The sequence below is a fragment of the Aquarana catesbeiana genome, linkage group LG01, assembly GCF_042186555.1.
Source record: "Aquarana catesbeiana isolate 2022-GZ linkage group LG01, ASM4218655v1, whole genome shotgun sequence".
In the NCBI taxonomy this organism is placed as follows: Eukaryota; Metazoa; Chordata; class Amphibia; order Anura; family Ranidae; genus Aquarana; species Aquarana catesbeiana.
Genome location: NC_133324.1, coordinates 507,298,725 through 507,317,154, shown reverse-complemented (window position 1 = coordinate 507,317,154; position 18,430 = coordinate 507,298,725). Strand labels below are relative to the sequence as shown.

The window sequence follows — 18,430 nt, the reverse complement described above, 5'->3', positions numbered from 1 at the left end:
ATGAATAGGAATCTGCAATTGTGAATGTAACATATATTTCTGAGATGCATGTCCTAGCTCCACGCTGTCCCCCTACCCTTGGAGCCAGCCTGCTGCGACCACTGTGATGTCTTAAGTTTCCTGCCATGTTTCATGTTTAAACAAATAAAATATTTTGTTGCGCTAATATTAACCTTCTAGTCAATCTAAAACCAGTGCACAGTGTGATAAATAAATCAATCCCTTTACGTGGAGAAAATTAAAAATAAATAAATATAAGCGTGATTAGGTCAGAAAAACTATAGCCACTAAATTATAATGTGCTCCACAGAGTGAATCAACCACAGGTTATCCCCTGTACTTATGAGTAAATGTCATTGCTATATGTGTTGTCCAATATTCTTATTCTTCCCTCTTGTGTTTGGATTATCACTTGGCGCTGTATGTTGATAGCCATTCTTAATTGTGGAAAGTATGTATTGCACTGATGTATACTTTTGAGCAAAGTCCCACATGTGCCAAAGTTTATCTGTTCACAAATTTCCCTAAAAATGCTGTATATTGTGAATGGCTTCCCGATGAGTGTTTCTCAAATGCTGCGTATATATAAAATAAAGATACAGAGAAGAGACATCATTGCGCAATGAGCGATTGCTATGAAATAAAAGCACTTCACTAGGTACACTCACATCAGCCTGGAAAGTTACTGCCTGGATGAAAAAAACAATCAGCCGCTTGGGGCACGGTGAGTCCTCACACGGCTCGCAACGAACTGCTGACCAGCCTCAATGCTTAACGTCACTGACTCCTCCTACGTGTTGCGTCACCCGACACGTGACTTTTTCAAGGTTAGTCATGTGACACTCGAGTCTCCATTTATATATTGGTGCTAGCGTCAGCGTTGCTATAGAGACAGCGGTATATCATTGGGTCATCATTTTGTTTTTTCACCAAGCCGTTACTGAACATATAAGCTTTAGTGAACAATACATTTACATTTAAAACCTGTTCACTGAACACTTCTTCATGATAACATACATCTACAATAAAAAATAAAATATAAAAAAATATAAAATATAAAACAAGGAAACAATATCTATTCCACATCCTCCCTCTAGTGGTGGTTCCTATATATAACATTATAAAAATACTTCATTGGAATAATGAGTAAATAAACATTGTGTTACGTACGGTACGTTCTTACTCTGAGTCAATAATAATAACCACTAGTGGCACTATTAAGATACCCAGGATTCCATAAGAAACCATGCAAATGGAGATAATTCGATGAAATCAAACATATTGAACAAAGAATTAGATTTAAAATTATCAAATTTACAAATTATAAATATATTATAAGATGAAAAACATAGATGCCTCATCTGATGGTAATCCACATACTCATTCAAATATCAATTGATTGATGGCTAAGCCTTCATTGACACATCACACAGTATAAATAGATAAAACAGGAAAAAACCCTCTACTGGTGACTGTCACTACTACACAATTGTTTCAAAGTGATCTATCCAGATCAACATGGATTAAAATTAATACCTTGGGTCCCTGTATATTCTAGAAAATTGTATAGTTGGTGTTATTGAAATATACTGCACAATAAAATGTAAAATTAATTAAAATGATAAAATCTAAATATTATCATCCAAAAATAGAAAACAGAGAGCTTTAAAAATCTGCAAGGGATATACTAAAAACTAATAGTCTGATATAAAACAATTTAACTCAAACTCAATATTCAACCCCCCCCCGGGTGCAAGTGTACTCCTCTCAAAAATCCACCTGGATTCTCGTTTGCTTAATTCTCTAATTTTATTGGATCCCCTCCAGTGTGGTATTTATCTATCAATAGCCCAAAATTTTAGGCCTGTGGGGTCTATTGGGGTACATTGTGAAATGTTTAGAAACACTGTGCTTTGGGAAACCATTCCTAATGTTCAATATATGTTCTCTAATGCGTTTCCATAATGGTCGTTTTGTTCTCCCAACATACTGTAGGGAGCATGCACATTGTAGTACGTATACCACTCCCTCAGTTCTACAGGAAATAAATTCTTTAATTTCATATTCCTTATTACTTGTGGATCCGAATTTTTTTACACTTTTGTCCATTAAAATTAGTATTTTTACATGCAAAACATCTTTTGCAGGGGTAGAAACCTTTGCCCTGGATTTTTTTGGGGGTCAGGGACATTTTTTGCTACTAGGTCTCTCGACGTGGGTGCTCGTCTATAGATAAAATGGGGTCTTTCATGTTTACCTTATATCATAATTCTGTACGTACCAAAGTTAACACTCGTCGTGACCAATGTATGTTGTTTTTCTGTTTAAATGTTTTAAAACTCAATAAACAGATTTGCAAAAAAAATAAATAAAAAGGTCCTTGATAAGGGCAAAACCCGTTGACTTCATTTCCAGTTTTGAGTTCAAACGACGTCACTTCTGGTTGTCAATAGATCGCACGCTGGATGTTTTGGTTCCTATTGCATTTCCTTGCTAATTCATGCACAATTGAATTTTTTATTCTGTAAGTACTTATCCTAGTTTGCGCAATAAAGCCTTGCCAAACTGTACTTCACTATTAGTCCCCTTCTTTATTTCATTTTTGGTAAAACCATCCACACATGACTGGTACATCTGGGGGAGATCTCCATTGGATCCTGATGTGAACTGCCATCCCTGGCCAGCATTCTAGCCTGAACCATCCCTAGACTGAAAAGTTAGGGGTCCATTCCATTCGGTGAGTGGGACACAGGAGGGGTGTGTGGCGCACCTTGAAGTTTGGAGCACAACTGCACTTTATTGATTGGAGCACATTGTTCACTATTATATGAACCAGAAGAACCAGAAGAAGAAGATGGAGGAAGAAACCGAAGGAAGATAAAAGATAGAAGAAAGAAGAAGCATTTAAATAAAGGAATTGTCAAAAACTGTCTCGTCATTTTTAAAATTTTTGACACTTTTTTTTGTGAAATGGTAGGGGTACTTTTGTACCCCCTTACCATTTCACACAGGGGGGAGGGCCAGGAACTGGGGGTCCCCTTATTAAAGGGGGCTTCCAGATTCCGATAAGCCCCCCGCCCGCAGACCCCCACAACCACGGGGCAAGGGTTGTGGGGATGAGGCCCTTGTCCCCATCAACATGGGGACAAGGTGTTTTGGGGGGCTACCCCAAAGCACCCTCCCAATGTGGAGGGCATGTGGCCTGGTACGGTACGCTCTCTCGTCCCCCCCTCTTTTCCTGCGGCCTGCCAGGTTGCGTGCTTGGATAAGGGTCTAGTATGGATTTTTGGGGGGACCCCACGCCATTTCTTTTTAAATTTTGGCACGGGGTTCCCCTTAAAATCCATACCAGACCTGAAGGGTCTGGTATAGATTTTGAGGGGGAGCCCACGCCATTTTAAAAAAAAAAAATGGCCGGGGTTCCCCTTAATATCCATACCAGACCTGAAGGGCCTGGTATGGAATTTAGGGGGACCCCCCACTTCATTTTTTTTTAAATTTTGGTTCGGGGTTCCCCTGTGGGGAATTCCCATGCCGTTTTTATCAATTAACTTTTATGTGTATTGTCGGACCGGCAATTCATTAATAGCCGCGAGTAGTTTTAAATACTTTTTTTCCTTTTGAAATGTCATTTTGCTGTCAGACTGTTCTAAACACGGGAAATATGCGCCTCTTTACAGGCATACTATAGACACCTTAATAAGGAAAGCTGCGCTGTGAAATAATTTGTGATCATAAGAAAAAATATTACAGAATTTAAACCATACAATTGAAAATGTATAAAAAGTTCATGCAATTTGATATCACATCAGCATTTATGTTGTCACCAGTGATAAGTGCAAAGAATTGTGAAAATAAGGTACACACAACAGAATCAAGTCCACTCAGATAGGCTAGTTGAAAAAAGCCCACTTAATAAACAATTTTCTAGATGGTGGCTTCGCAATCTTTCTGCCAGCGATGACATGCAATTTCAACACTCTGGGGGATGTGATGGGGTGCAATAAAAAAGTGCCTCCACCCACGAAAATACTGCCGCTTACCAGCTCCTTAGATCTCTTGTTTAAGGAGATCATGCATGCCTGTGGCTCTTAACCCCAGCCTCGGGTCTTTCAAAGCTAAAGGGGCTCCTCAGACTCTCCGCGTAAAACACTTTTTATGACAATACCATGCATATAAGCCTTTAAAATTAGCACTTTTGATTTCTCCCATAGACTTTTAAAGGGTGTTCCGTGGCTTTCGAATTTGCCACGAACACCCCAAATTGTTCGCTGTTCGTTGAGCTTCAAACTTGAAGCTCATCCCTAATCACAATACATATATAGCGTTAAACATAAAAGTTGGACTACTTGTGGTTCCCCTAATATAAGGAGTAGATATCGTTTCCTGTGTGACAATATTGAAGATGTGTCCATATGAGGGTATCCTCTCAGTTGGGGTTTCACTTTTCCACTTATAGATTAAAAACAGTTCTGCACTACATGTTTCGCGACTATAACCATCGTTTCTTCAGGAACTTGAATATTTCAATATAGAAAGATATTTTTAGTAACGATATACCATACAAGACAACTTACAATTCTAAAATAAATATAAAAACAAGTTGCTGGAAAAAATAATTTAATGTATGTAAAGAATATATCTAAACTCACTTGCGCTGTAGGTACCAGACAGCAAGACCCCCCCCCAAAAGGTATCATTTTTTTTCTCCCCCCTCCCTCTCACTATGGCTTCTCTTTCTTTCTTTTCCCTCTCAGGGAATACCAGCAGTATCAATCTGGCACCATATTGTCTGTCAGCAGCAGAGTTTTCTTTACTCTTTATTAGCAGCAGATTTTGCTACATAATACCAGCAACGGTCTCAAGGTAAATCCATGCTCCTTGCTGTACCATTTACATTACTATTATGCTTGTACCTTTTTGAGCTGATATTGAGCTTCATTGGAGAACTATGGGGGTTATTTACTAAAGGAAAATCCACTTTGCACTGCAAGTGCACTTGGAAGTGCAGTCGCTGTAGATCCGAGGGGGACACGCAAGGAAAATAAAAACAGCATTTTAGCTTGCACATGATTGGATGATAAAATCAGCAGAGCTTCCACTCATTTCACATCTACCCCTTAGATTTAGAGTGACTGCACTTCCAAGTGCACTTTCAGTGCAAAGTAGATTTGCCTTTCGTAAATAACCCCCAATGTTTCCTCTCCCCCTTTTTTTGCCCATGTTTCTGTCCGCGTTTAGATCTGCAAAGCTTTAAACAAATCTGCCATAAAAGTCTGCTTTAATCAAATAAGCCACATGTTTTTCTTATAAGTGAGTATCAGGAGGGATTACTCTAGTATACATCTACAGACCACCACACCTGGAGCCACTTACCCTAATCATATACTACTCTTTTTCCTATTACTTTTTTAGTTACCTTGTATGTCCCCACACCCTGACATATGTGCTAATTGCAGCTACTTCCTTGCTTTGGAGGCCCTGGTGGCTGTTTCCCTTTTTTGGGGGGTCTTGCTGTCTGGTACCTACGGCCCAAGTGAGTTATATATGTATTCTTTACATACATTAAATGTATTTTTTGCAGCAACTTGTTTTTATTTAATAATTTAATAAGTTGTCTTATATGGTATATTGTTACTAAAAATATCTTTCTATATAGAAATATTCAAGTTCCTGAAGAAGCGATGGTTATAGTCGCGAAACATGTAGAGCAGAACTGTTTTTAATCTATAAGTGGAAAAGTGGAACCCCAACTAAGAGGATACCCTCATGTGGACGCATCTTCAGTATTGTCACACAAAACGATATTTACTCCTTATATTAGGGGAACCACAAGTAGTCCAACTTTTATGTTTAACGCTATATATGTATTGTGATATATATGTATATTAATAAATTAATTTTGTTAAAAAATCTATATACGTGCCTTTAAAGTCCATATTTCCAAACATTGCAAATTCCATATATTTTCACTCATCAATGGATTGTTTTGTAATATTGTGAGCGCTGTGATTATATCCACCTTCTATTTGTCAAGTGAAAAGCACTTTGTGTACAGCAGCTACAACCACTAGTAGCACTTATTTTTATTCACTTCTAGCGCGAGTATATACATATATATTTGATATATTTTTTCATATATTGTACCATGTAATAACTCTGAATATATGTAAAGTCGCGCAAGGCCAAAAATATCACATCCACAGGTGGGTGGTAAAAGCTAGGGAAAATATACTAAAGCTCCATCAACCCTATAGGGTGGTAAATATACCAGATACCTATGTCCACCCTGCACATGTATGAAACCATATGTGGCCAAAGATCTTATATCTGAAGATGGGCGGTAAAAGTTGGGGGAAATGAAATCCCATCAACCCTATGAAAGTTGTATATGATGACATATTAAGCCATGTGGCAACCCTGGACATGTATACAATCACACGTGGCCAAAAGTATCACGTCCATAGGTGGGCGGTAAAAGTTGGGGAAAATATACTAAAACCCCCATAGACCCTATAGGGTGGTAAATGTACCAGTTGCCTACATCCACCCTAGACTGGTATGAAACCATATGAAGCCAAAAATCTCACATCCACAAATGGGCGGTAAAAGTTGGGGAAAATTTAATAAAATCCCACCAACCCTATAAATATTGCATGTGATAACATATTAAGCCATGTGGCAACCCTGGACATGTATAAAATCACACATGGCCAGAAGTGTCACATCCATGAGTGGGCAGTAAAAATTGGGGAAAAAAATACTAGAGTCCCATCAACCCTATAGGGTGGTAATATAACAGCCCAGTGTTTACACAAAAGAGTAAGAGTACTCCAAATATTGGCATGGAGGTGCTTGTGGCTTCAGCTCCTTTTTATCAGGAGACTAGATAGAGATTTATATAAGCATCTTAGAACTGCTGGGACTTGTAGTTCTGTATTGGTTGTGGGCTTCTATCTGGACAATGGGATTGTTGGTCCTTCCCCGACAGGAGTTTGATTGTTGCTAGAACCACAGACCTACCTGGAATCATTTCATTAACAACTTAGGCTTTAGGGGAAGCTGGCAGTGTAAAGGTGGGTAGAGTATTAAAAAAGATCTACTTTAAATTTAAGGTAAAAGTCCACAACAAGGCAAAATCATTTAAATTAAAACATTGTAATTACAATTGTATTTTAATTAAAACAGTAACTGGAATAACTGATATTTTGAAATCTACTAGAAAGCATAGTGATTGTGTGGGCACAACAATATGAATACTATGTGGCCAATTTTCTTAAACGTGGACTCCCAGATAAAGAAATATTGTCTAAATACAAGAGGCATTTTATTTCTTACTTGATTCCTGGGTCTTCTTTGTGTATTTGTTCCAAGTCTTTAGAGTACTCCTCATGTACAGTACTTTATCTCTGTGCTTCCTGTAATAAAGACTGGTCTGTGCTGCTCTCTCTCCTTGTGTAGGGTGACTGGTGTTATTCACCCCTCTATAGTGTGCTGCAAGCAGACTGTATTAGGTGGACCTTCTAGGTTCCACCCACAGTTCTGCTCTCTGCATTGGCTGTGTGCAGAAAGATGGTGATATTTTGCAAGGTAACATCTAGGTCTGCAAAGGCAATTGATGCACACAAGAGAAATACTATATCCTTTATATCCTTTCCGGCTATTGACTAACATATTCACATGAAAGTTTTTGTCAAAAAACAAAACAATAGTCTAGAGCTGCAATAAGAACAATTGTTGGATGTGAGTCAAGATCTAGTTCAGTATTGCGATCCTTATAGCAAAGATATACAATTAGCTGACCTTCAGCTTTTGCAAAACTACAAGTCCCATCATGCCTCTGCCTCTCTGTGTCATGCTTGTGGCTGTCAGAGTCTTGCTATGCCTCATGGGACTTGTAGTTCTGCAACAGCTGGAGGCCCGCTAATTGCATATCTCTGCCTTATAGTGTGAAGTCCAGATGGGCTTTTTATGTTTCAGGCTGGGTTCACACTATTGCGAATTGGATGTGGGTTCTCTGCATCCAATTCACAATAGCAGGAGATTTTGACCAGCTCTCTATGGAGCCGTTTTGCATGTCTCCTCTGCGACTCCAGTGCGAATTTGCACAGGGGTCCTGTGCGTCTTTTGGTCTGTTTCAGGGCTGTTATATTATATTCTATCCACTGCTTTTCAAATACACTTTCAGGCAGGCAAGTGATTCAGTGATCCGCAGTGCATAAAATATATATACTGTCTCCTACATATATATCCACTGCATTCTAGTCTAGCCAAGCCTTTATCTGACTGCAGGCCATTGCTGGTGTACATTTTCAAATACGCTTTCAGGCAGGCAGGTGATTCAGTGATCTGCAGTGCATAAAATATATATACATATATATCCACTGCATTCTAGTCTAGCCAAGCCTATACCTGACTATAGTCCATTCCCGGTGTACGTATTCAAAGACACTTTCTGGCAGGCAGGTCAGGCAGATGATTCAGTGATCTGCAGTGCATAAAGATATATATATATATATATATATATAATCTCCACTGCATTCTAGTCTAGCCAAGCCTATACCTGACTGCAGGCCATTCCTGGTGAAATTTTTCTAGTAAACTTCAGGCGGTGTTTTGCTAATCCAATTTTACAGCATGTCTGGAAGGCCACCAAGGAAAGGCAGACGCTCACAGGCCACTAAAAGAGGGCAAGCAGGCTCTGTCTACAGCCTACAGCCAACAGTGCTAGTCATGGACATGGTGCATCCTCAGCACGTGGCCGTGGGGCATGCTTGTCCTTTTTTATTTTTTTTTTTGACAGCTGGCCATGTTGAGCCACAACGTGCAGAAGAGTTGGTAGAGTGGATCACAAAGCTGTCCTCATCGTCCTCATCCTCTGTCACCCAGGCTAAGACAAGTTTGGCTGCCAAAGCGGCCTGTTCCATCGGCTCAACGGCATCAGTCACTCCTTCCCTAGCCCCACCATCATGTCCTGAGGAGTCCCCCGAACGGTTTGACCAGTGTTGGGTACATCCTGTAGGAGGATGCGCAGCGTTTTGAAGACTCCGATAATGGTACCCAGGTTGAGGATGAAGGCAGTAACGTGAGCCCAGTGAGAGGGGATGCCCAAGAAGGATAAGAAACTGGCAGTCATGTTCCCCCAGCTGCAGCATACTGCCAGGTTTGCTCCAGTGACGAGGAGGGAGGGGATGATGAGGTCACTGACTATACGTGGGTGCCTAAAAGAAGAGAGGAGGAAGAGGAGGCACATCTCCAAAGAGGCAGGATGCCCTCCAAGGGCCAGCTTAGGGGCAGCCATCCGACTGCATCACACCGCAGAGCTCCACATGTGCAGGGCGCTGCTGACTCCATGCGTTTTTTAAAAAGTTCTTTGGTGTGGGCCTTTTTTGAGACGTTTGCAGCAGATCGCACCATTGCTGTTTGCAACATATGTCTGAAGCGTATAAGCGTAGCCAAAACAGCAGCCTCTTGGGCACCACATGCTTGACCAGACATATGTCGAGCTCCAATGCATACCGTTGGCAACGGTACTTAAAAGACCCACACCAAAGAACAAGGCGGACCTCTCTTTGCTCCTCATCAGCTGGGATTTCCAACCCCACTATACCTTCAGTCCTCTCAGAGACCTGCACTGAGAGGAATGAAGGTGTAGAATTAGGTGTCCCAAGCACGAGGATGGTGAGCAGTGACAGTGCATGCATCAGGGATACTGTTCCTCTTGTCTTCCTGTTGGAGCACACGCTGCGTGGAATAATTGACAGGGCACTTGAGGCAGAACAGAGGGAGGAAGAGGAGGACTTTCTTACCTCTCAAGGCCCCCTTTATCCAGACAGTATGCCCGCAGGCCCGCTTATCACACAGGAGAAGGATTGTGTCAGCATGGTGGAGCCTGGCACTCAGCATCAGCAGCAGTCTTCAAGGGATCGTTTTCAGTCCCCAGGAACCCATGGATTATACGTGGCTGGGAGGAGGTGGCTGCGGATCATGTCGTCCTTAGTGACCCAGAGGACTCCGGACCAAATGCCTCAGCAAACCTACGCTGCATGGCCTCCCTGATCCTGCAAAGCCTGCAAAAGGACACTCGGATTCGTGGTATCAAGGAGAGGGATCAGTACTTGCTGGCAACCCTTCTTGATTCACGTTACAAGGGTAAGGTTTCAGAACTTATCCAGCCTTCGCAGAGGGAGCAGAGGATGAAACATCTTCGGGAGGCCTTGCAGAAAGGTTTGTGCAATGCGTTTCCAGAGCCTGGGAGGTTACAATTTCCTGGTCCTCCTGGACAACGTGTCGTGTTGCTGAGGCTTCGGTCAGTCACAGAAGGAGCGGTGGAGAAGGTGGCCGTCTGACCGATGCGTTCAGACAATTTTTTTAGTCCACAGCCCCAAGGTCTGATCGGTTCCAGCAACCATCGCCAGCATCTGATTTACATGGTGCAGGAAAACCTTGGGGCAAGATCAGACTTGGAGACCTTTCCAACCGAAAATCCACTGGGTTACTGGGTCTTGAGGATGGATCACTGGCCAGAGCTTGCACAGTATGCAATTGAGCTACTGACCTATCCTGCATCCAGTGTTCTATCTGAATGCACATTCAGTGCTGCTGGAGGCTTTATAATCGATCACAGAGTGCGCCTGTCCACAGACTAGGTTGATCGGCTCACCTTCATAAAAATGAATCAGTCTTGGATCACCAGCTACCAAGCACCTGATGCTGATGTAAACAAATTTAATTCTTTAATGAATGTGAGATCCCTTGAAGACTGCCTATGCTGATGCTGAGTGACTATCCTGTTATGCTGAGTGACTATCCTCTTCCTCATCAATTTTCATGCTGATAGCTTGTAAGAACATTTTTGGTTCTGGGCACCACCACCAGTGCCTAAAGCCCAAATTTTCTGCCCCTGTTTAACAGGGGCGTGTAATTACAATTTTTGCTGTAATATTTTGCAGCAGGGCTCGTTCCTGCTCTCAACTAGAGTATCTGTGAGGGGTTGCAATGTTGTGGCACCAGTGCCTAAAGCCCAATTTTTCTGCCCCTGATTAACAGGGGCGTGTAATTACAATTTTTGCTGTAATATTTTGCAGCAGGGCTCATTCCTGCGCTCAGTCTGTGAGAGGTTGCAGTGTTGTGTCACCACCACCACTGCCTAAGACCCAATTTGTCTGCCCCTGTTTAACAGGGGCGTGTAATTACAATTTTTGATCTAATATTTCACAGCAGGGCCCGTTCCTGCACCCACAAAGAGTAACTGTGAGGGCTTACAGTGTTCTGGTACCACCAACACCTAAGGCCCAAATTTCTGCAAAGTATATAGGACAGGCCATATAGTATATACAGGCTGTCCCCTACTTTCAAACATCCGACTTACAAACGACTCCTACTTACAAACAGAGGGAGACAACAGGAAGTGAGAGGAAATCTACCCCTAGGAAGGGAAATTCTCTCTGTAAGAGTTATTATGGGAAAAAGGTGTCTCCACTAATGCTTTACTATCACCAATCCTGGTTTCCCTAAAAACCCAAAATTTTCAAAATCCAATTGTCATTGGGACAGAAAGTGAGGTGAAATCTTCTGAACAGGGGCACAGACAGCAAAACAAATGTTACAAGGGTGATGATAACCCTTCCCTATGTTATCCCAAAAAAAAAAAAAATATAGATTTTTTTTGGCTGGAGCTACACTTAAAAAATGTACCTGTTCCAAATTACAAACAGATTCAACTTAAGAACAAACCTACAGTCCCCGTCTTGTTTGGACCTCCTGTATACTGCTGTTCAGAGTATATAGGGCCTGGGGGCCCCATGCCTTTTCTTTTTTTAATTTGGGTGCGGGGTTCCCCTTAATATCCATACAAGACCCAAAGGGGCCTGGTAATGGGCTGGGGGGGGTCACCCATGCCGTTTTTTCTCAATTTTCATCCATATTGCCAGGACCCGACATAACATTACAGCCGCAAGCATTTTTAAGTGACTTTTATTCCTTTAGAAATGTTGTTTTGTGCAGGGACTGTTCTAAACACGGGAAACACGCGCCACTTTACAGGCATACTATAGACACCCCCCAGGTATGATATTTAAAGGAATATTTCACTTTTATTTTTTTTTCACTTTAAGCATCATTAAAATCGCTGCTCCCGAAAAAACGGCCGTTTTAAAACTTTCTTTTGCATTGATACATGTCCCCTGGGGCAGAACCCGGGTCCCCAAACCCTTTTTAGGACAATAACTTTTATATTAGCCTTTAAAATTCACACTTTTGATTTCTCACATTCGAGTCCCATAGACTTTAACGGTGTTCGAATGTTTGCGCGAACATTCGATCCATTCGCACGTTTGGCTAATCCCTAGTCCCTTTCTCGAGGCAACCTCTGAAGCAGTTCTAGGAAACAGCAGGGAAGAATTTGTGTAACTTAGCAGGGGTGTAGTACCAACTAGTGTGTAGCTTCACCACTGTTTCCTTCACCGCCACAGATTTTGTGCATTTATGCATATTGAAGATCCTGTCAGACCATTCTTCCGGGAAAGCTACCACCCCCGTCTCCGCCTCCCAGCTGGTTATGGCAGTAGATTTTTCTGGAAGGCCTAGGCCGCCCGGGGAATTATATAATAGGGAGATTGTCCCCTTATCTCTGGATGCGGGGCCACATAGATCTTCAAATGTTGTAACTGGGTTAGGGGTTGGGGTCCCCAATATAGTATGCCAGCCTGGGGTTGGGAGGGAGCAATGTGAATTTTTTCTTATATAAGGACCATAGATGTAGGGATTGGCCCACTACCATGTTTAATGTGGCGATATCCTTGGGGCGAATTGTCCTGGCCCACAGTAATTTGTGGAGAAAATATGGAGCTATTGAAATCCGCTCAAAGCGGAGCCAGGGGATTCCGTGAGGGGGGTATGCCATTGTGCCAGTTGTAGTAGTATAGCCAGAGGTTTGGTAATCCCAGTCCGCCCGTGGCCCTCGGTCTATATATCATTTGCTTGCCTAGTCAGGGTTTTTTATTTTGCCAGACAAATTTGTTTAAGTCGCGTTGTATTGGGTCAATTGTCTGGCGTGACGCATAGGTGGGGAGGGCTCTAGTATGTCTAAGTATGTAGCAGTTGTCTGATACGAGTAAATGCTGGTGGGTTGTTGGCGAGATACAGTTTGTGAAGCGTAGGGGCTAACTTGATCCCTAAATATGATAGTGCCTGTCCATCCATGGAAAAGCCAAAATTGGATTGGATAGAGGAGGTAATATGTTGGGGGAAATTCATCGCGAGGGCGAAGCATTTGCATTTGCTTAGGGTGGAAATAAGATTGGGAATTGAGACTATTGGGTCAGACAAAAACATGAGGACATTGTCCGCGTATAAACTTAGTTTTAGTTGAACTCATGATCACCTTTTTGTATAACCCTTGATGTTGGGGTCTAGGCTGATTGAGCGCACCAGGGGTTCGATGACAAGGGAAAATAGGGGTGACAAGGGGCACCCTTGTCTTGTTCCCCTGCCTAATGTGAAGTACTCGGAGTTGCAGCCCGGGAGTCTAATCCGTGTGCGTGGATGATGGTAAAGTGCCCGAATCAGTGGACAAAGGCCACTGAAAAGCCAAAATTTTCAAGGGTTAGTTAGGTAAGGCTATAGAACGCTATCGAAAGCCTTGTGGATGTCAAGGCTTAGGAGTAGCACTCTGCGAGAGTGTAAATCAGCATCTTGGATGATGTTGGACGCGAGTCTGATATTGTCCGTGATTTGTCTGGTCGGGATAAAACCTGTTTGGTCAGGGGAGATTAAGGAAGTAATGATATTCGAGAGCCTGTCAGCTATAAATGCGGCCAAAAATTTTCAAATCGGTATTGATGACCGAAATTGGTCTATAGTTTTGGGGCAGGGAGTGGTCTTTGTTGGGTTTTGGGATCAGGGACACGTTCGCTAGAAGTTTGTAATCTGGAAAAACGTTGCCTTTGAGAACGTGGTTAACCACTTCAGCCCCGGAAGGTTTTACCCCCTTCCTGACCAGAGCACTTTTTACAATTCGGCACTGCGTCGCTTTAACTGCTAATTGCGCGGTCATGCAATGCTGTACCCAAACGAAATTTGCGTCCTTTTCTTCCCACAAATAGAGCTTTCTTTTGATAGTATTTGATCACCTCTGCCGTTTTTATTTTTTGCGCTATACACGGAAAAAGACCGAAAATTTTGAAAAAAAATGATATTTTCTACTTTTTGTTCTAAAAAAAATCCAATAAACTCAATTTTAGTCATACATTTAGGCCAAAATGTATTCGGCCACATGTCTTTGGTAAAAAAAATGTCAATAAGTGTATATTTATTGGTTTGCGCAAAAGTTATAGCGTCTACAAACTAGGGTACATTTTCTGGAATTTACACAGCCTTTAATTTATGACTGCCTATGTCGTTTCTTGAGGTGCTAAAATGGCAGGGCAGTACAAAACCCCCACAAATGACCCCATTTTGGAAAGTAGACACCCCAAGGAATTTGCTGAGAGGCATGTTGAGCCCATTGAATATTCATTTTTTTTGTCCCAAGTGATTGAACAATGACAAAAAAAAAAAAAAAAAAAAAAAATTACAAAAAGTTGTCACTAAATGATATATTGCTCACACAGGCCATGGGCATATGTGGAATTGCACCCCAAAATACATTTAGCTGCTTCTCCTGAGTATGGGGATACCACATGTGTGAGACTTTTTGGGAGCCTAGCCGCGTACGGGGCCCCGAAAACCAATCACTGCCTTCAGGATTTCTAAGGGCGTACATTTTTGATTTTACTCCTCACTACCTATCACAGTTTTGAAGGCCATAAAATGCCCAGATGACATAAAACCCCCCCAAATGACCCCATTTTGGAAAGTAGACACCCCAAGCTATTTGCTTTGAGGCATGTTGAGTCCATGGAATGTTTTATATTTTGACACAAGTTGCGGGAAAGTGACAAATTTTTTTTTTTTTTTTGCACAAAGTTGTCACTAAATGATATATTGCTCACACAGGCCATGGGCATATGTGGAATTGCACCCCAAAATACATTTAGCTGCTTCTCCTGAGTATGGGGATACCACATGTGTGGGACTTTTTGGGAGCCTAGCCGCGTACGGGGCCCCGAAAACCAATCACCGCCTTCAGGATTTCTAAGGGCGTACATTTTTGATTTTACTCCTCACTGCCTATCACAGTTTCGGAGGCCATGGAATGCCCAGGTGGCACAAACCCCCCCCAAATGACCCCATTTTGGAAAGTAGACACCCCAAGCTATTTGCTGAGAGGCATGGTGAGTATTTTGCAGCTCTCATTTGTTTTTGAAAATAAAGAAAGACGAGAAAAAAAAATTTTTTTTTTTCAATTTTCAAAACTTTGTGACAAAAAGTGAGGTCTGCAAAATACTCACTATACCTCTCATCAAATAGCTTGGGGTGTCTACTTTCCAAAATGGGGTCATTTGGGGGGTTTTTTTGCCACCTGGGCATTCCATGGCCTCCGAAACTGTGATAGGCAGTGAAGAGTGAAATCAAAAATTTACGGCCTTAGAAAGCCTGAAGGCGGTGCTTGGTTTTCGGGGTCCCGTACGCGGCTAGGCTCCCAAAAAGTCCCACACATGTGGTATCCCCGTACTCAGGAGAAGCAGCAGAATGTATTTTGGGGTGTAATTTCACATATTCCCATGGCATGTTTGAGCAATATATCATTTAGTGACAACTTTGCGCAAAAAAAAATAAAAAAAATAAAAAATTGTCTCTTTCCCGCAACTTGTGTCACAATATAAATTATTCCATGGACTCAACATGACTCTCAGCAAATAGCTTGGGGTGTCTACTTTCCAAAATGGGGTCATTTGGGGGGGTTTTGAACTGTCCTGGCATTTTATGCACAACATCTAGAAGCTTATGTCACACATCACCCACACTTCTAACCACTTGAAGACAAAGCCCTTTCTGACACTTATTGTTTACATAAAAAAATAATTTTTTTTTGCAAGAAAATTACTTTGAACCCCCAAACATTATATATTTTTTTTAAAGCAAATGCCCTACAGATTAAAATGGTGGGTGTTTCATTTTTTTTTTTCACACAGTATTTGCGCAGCGATTTTTCAAACGCATTTTTTGGGGAAAAAACACACTTTTTTACATTTTAATGCACTAAAACACACTATATTGCCCAAATGTTTGATGAAATAAAAAAGATGATCTTAGGCCGAGTACATGGATACCAAACATGACATGCTTTAAAATTGCGCACAAACGTGCAGTGGCGACAAACTAAATACATTTTTAAAAGCCTTTAAAAGCCTTTACAGGTTACCACTTTAGATTTACAGAGGAGGTCTACTGCTAAACTTACTGCCCTCGATCTGACCTTCGCGGCGATACCTCACATGCATGGTGCAATTGCTGTTTACATTTGACGCCAGACCGACGCTTGCGTTCGCCTTAGCGCGAGAGCAGGGGGGACAGGGGTGCTTTTTTTTTTTTTTTTTTTTTTTTCTTTATTATTATTATTTTTTTATCTTATTTTTAAACTGTTCCTTTCATTTTTTTTTTTTTTTTAATCATTTTTATTGTTATCTCAGGGAATGTAAATATCCCCTATCATAGCAATAGGTAGTGACAGGTACTCTTTTTTGCAAAAATTGGGGTCTATTAGACCCTAGATTTCTCCTCTGCCCTCAAAGCATCTGACCACACCAAGATCGGTGTGATAAAATGCTTTCCCAATTTCCCAATGGCGCTGTTTACATCCGGCGAAATCTAAGTCATAAAATGCTCGTAGCTTCCGGTTTCTTAGGCCATAGAGATGTTTGGAGCCACTCTGGTCTCTGATCAGCTCTATGGTCAGCTGGCTGAATCACCGGCTGCATTTTCAGGTTCCCTGTTGAGACAGGAGAGCCAGAGAAAAACACGGAAGACGTTGGGGGGGGAGGGGCATTCCCTCCCACTGCTTGTAAAAGCAGTCTAGAGGCTAATTAGCCGCTAGGATTGCTTTTACATGAAAGCCGACCGCTGGCTGAAAAGAATGATACCAAGATGATACCTAAACCTGCAGGCATCATTCTGGTATAACCACTCAAAGTCGTGAATGGCGTACCTGAAGACAAAAAAATGGTTAACAATAAAGCACAGTAAACGGTAAGGTATAAAAAATTGCATACCTGGAAAGCAAACATGATAAAACATAATAACAATAAAACATTGCAGAATATAATACAGTAAAAAAGAACAGAACAATAGAGAGAGAGAATAGAGAGAGAAAGAACAATAAAACGACAACTATTTTTTTTTTATTTTATATTTTTGTATGTGTTTTTTTTTTTTTACACTTTTTTTTGTAACTAACTTTTATAACTGTAACCGGTTCCAGGTTCGGGTCTCTCAAAATGCGATGGCATTTTGGGAGACCCTGTGAAAGTGTGCCTAGTCTGTGGAATGCTGTACCCTACGCTAATACTCAACTAGTGCATGGTAGCGTTCAAAATATTCACCAATGCAAAGACCAGGATTGTCAGGACAGGAGGGACAATAATAGCGGGTGTCACGCCTATATCCGCGCTTGCTGCAGACACGACATCTTTTTTGGGGGGTTCGTTGGGTAGGGGTACTCGGGAGGACATAAAGAAAATGCCTCTCATGCAGCCGACTGCATTTGGTTGGGGATGTGAATGGGGGAAGTACGGGCGCTGCAGAAGTGGTGGGTTCCCAATTAGGATTGGCGAATGCAGCAGGAAGGGCACTATGGGCACGACGGGCCTGTGTTCGTCTTCTTGGTGGCAGCAGGACACTACTTGTGCTTGCCACCTCACCAGCTTGAACTGCACTTATGGGACTCGCCACGTCACCAAGTGTTACTGCAGTGCTGGTTTGACTACGACCGGGGTGTACTAGGCCGCTGGTGCTTGCCAGTTCACCAAAACGCTACCAAAAAAACTGTTAGCGATCGCAAGGATCAGGCCTGACTCTGCGAACGCTGCAGTTATGCGTTTAGTGTTTTGTAAGTGACAGTGATCGATCGATACTGCACTTGGGTGGGCTGGGCTGGGCCGGGCGGAGGGGCAAAACGCAGGTGCTAGCAGGTATCTGGGCTGATCCCGCTAACACTGCGTTTGTGGGAACCCTAAACTGCTGGGGATGCTAGTATAGATCTGATCAGATCAGATATTGATCCGATCAGATACTATACCACTAAGGGAGGCGTATGCTGCGTGCGTGGGTGTTAGCGGTACTGGCGCTAACCTGACGCTGCCTGGGGCTGGTGCTTGCCAGTTCACCAAAACGCTACCAGAAAAACTGTTAGCGATCGCAGGGATCAGGCCTGACTCTGCGAACGCTGCAGTTATGTGTTTAGTGTTTTGTAAGTGTCAGTGATCGATCGATACTGCACTTGGGTGGGCTGGGCTGGGCCGGGCGGAGGGGCAAAACGCAGGTGCTAGCA

The 18,430-nt window shown here is 42.2% G+C and overlaps 1 protein-coding gene across 5 annotated transcripts in view; it reads right to left on the bottom strand.

Moving 5' to 3' along the window:
* LOC141103671 (acetylgalactosaminyl-O-glycosyl-glycoprotein beta-1,3-N-acetylglucosaminyltransferase-like) overlaps nt 1–18,430 on the bottom strand; it is a 408,494-nt gene that overhangs the window by 74,299 nt on the left and 315,765 nt on the right. Inside the window, exon 1 of one of the 5 annotated variants that reach the window (XM_073593570.1) lies at nt 7,339–7,573. The exons of the other annotated variants lie outside the window; for them this stretch is intronic. The gene's annotated coding sequence lies outside the window, so the exon portion shown is untranslated. Of the gene's footprint in view, nt 1–7,338; nt 7,574–18,430 lie in introns of those variants that run through there. 5 annotated transcript variants of the gene reach the window in all.